This window comes from Paraphaeosphaeria sporulosa (genome assembly GCF_001642045.1).
Source record: "Paraphaeosphaeria sporulosa strain AP3s5-JAC2a unplaced genomic scaffold CC84scaffold_19, whole genome shotgun sequence".
Taxonomy (NCBI): domain Eukaryota; kingdom Fungi; phylum Ascomycota; class Dothideomycetes; order Pleosporales; family Didymosphaeriaceae; genus Paraphaeosphaeria; species Paraphaeosphaeria sporulosa.
Genome location: NW_017253378.1, coordinates 141,606 through 144,164, shown reverse-complemented (window position 1 = coordinate 144,164; position 2,559 = coordinate 141,606).

The window sequence follows — 2,559 nt, the reverse complement described above, 5'->3', positions numbered from 1 at the left end:
ACGTCTACACTACTACCCCTTACCTTCACCTACTAATACCTATACTAATGTATACTCCTTCTCTTCCTATTAATCCTTAGCCACTTACTATACCCCCTCTTATATAATCATCACCACCTCACTTTACGCCCCATCTCGTCCTACCTAGCCACTCTCCTACGCATAATCTAATATGGAAAACGGCCAATTAATATGGATAATGCACTAGATATTAGGGATATTAACACCTATACCTAATATACTTATTACTATAATTACCTACCCTCTACCTAATATAAAGTCCTCTAATATGCTTACCTTACTAATAGTATTATAGTAATACGCGTGGTACCCTAACTACTACGCCAGCTCTTAGATCTTATATACTAAATTACTATATACTACCACCTTACCCTTCTTATACCTTTATAGCTTCTACTAAACTATATCTAATACTAGCTCCTCTACCTCCTATTTCCTCGCCGCCTAGCCCATTTTAATTACTTAATACGTTACGTTCGTGTGCGCCGTCTCTACCTAGAATACCTTAACCTAGTTAGTATTAAAATGCATCTACTAGAATAGCTCGTCCTCTTTACTAGGTGGTAACATTACCATTAATAACACTATCTACGTCTTAGTGGCTACTAGCTTACCTAGCTACTATATCTGCTTGCGAAACGTATACCACCGGTTTAATATAATATGGCACTTATTAATTATAATCTAGTCCAGCTACCGCATTACGTATAAACGGTTTATAAATGTTATAAATTCCTATATAACCACCAACTTAGGCATTACCAATACTATGGTGGCTACATCTAGTGGGTGGCGGCTCTCCCATACTATATATAATATCCCTAGCCTCTTATACCGCCGCTTTATGTCACCTTATAATGCAATTAATAGTATAATAATAATGGTCGTGCCACCCTACTCTACCCATACTAGTAATATAAATAACATACTCTTGCCTACCCCTATTAGTATTATGGCTACCACGGGGCTCTCCCTACCTATAATTACCTTAATGGCTTCTTTCTACATATTGTGGAATATTACTATCTTACCTACCATATATTATAACTACTTAGTAGTATCTATTATCCTTAACTATCTTTATTAATTAATCCTAGCCTTATCTACCTCGCTCTTAAATGGCGCCTACTTCCACTTTCTATATCCATCCTCTATCATATTGGGTATAAATCCTAAAAACTAATACTAGTTAGTACTTAATACCTAGAACTACTACTATCTATCTACTACTACTCCGGCCTACTCTATAATACCTTATATATATACTATGCCCGCTATGTATACTATATGCCTAGCCTATAAATTTACTATTAGCCCTACCGTGTTCTCCTCGTTCTATACCTTACTTTTATCTCCCTCCTCCTACTAGAACGCCGTGGACCCGCGTAAAAACCGTTAACTAATGCTAATAGTAATCTCGTGATATACTAGTATTATTAATGGCTAGCTAAGCCTAATGCTAGTCTTATGCTTTAACGCCTCTTATATTTAATCTATTATCTACTTACGCCTATTGGGGTCGGCTGGCCATATATATAATAATATGGCCTCCTTCTCCTATACTAACGCCTCTATCTACTACTAGAATAGTAATACTAGTTATAAATAATATACTACTAGCTCGCCTACCTTATATGGTAAATACTAGTAGATAATCTTAATATTACTACTAACTTAGTACCCCTTATAGTATCTTATTATAAATACTACCTTACCGTCCTTAATAAATACGTTATAGTGGCCCCCTTTAACTATATTACTATACCGGATACTTATAATCTCTATGTTACGGCTATGCCGCAACAGAATGACCTATAGGATAATTATAATGACAGCGATAACAATAACTAGGGTTTCGACTAGGGCAACATTACTTACGGTGATGACGCTTACCATAACATAGATACGTAAGTATTAGGGCATATAATGAGGTCACGTGACGGCTCTATAGGCTCTATGGTATAGAGCCTATAGAGCCGGCTCTATGGGCTTTGTAAGGTAGAGCCTATAGAGCCAGGTCTAATAGTAGTATATAGAGATGACGGATTCCTATAGTAATCTATTATTATTAATCCACGATATAGTTACTACATCTAGTTTCCTTATAGGAAAGATTACTTATAACGTTTTAGTAATACAACCTTACTATAGTTAATTAACGTATTAATCTAACGCGACCATACCACTTCCTAAAGCCCTCATTTCTCACTAGAACCCCATTCGAGGTTAGCTTAGTAGAAAGCTAAAGCGACCCCTATTACACTTTAACGATTATATTTTAAGGATAACTATAGGTATGTACCCAGTTATACCCTACTAATAATATGGCTCCTATAACCCCCTCTAGGTCTCTTAAGGTGACCCCAATGGACGATACTAAGTTCGTCTAAATAAAGACATAGATTAACCGGCTCTATAAGGAAAGTAAGAACTAAAAGAAAGCCTATAATAAGTTAATGGCGCAAGTCTATGCCTTATTAAAAGAGAAGGGGGAGGGAGTAGATAAAACCCTAAAATAGTAAGTAACACGTATTAAAA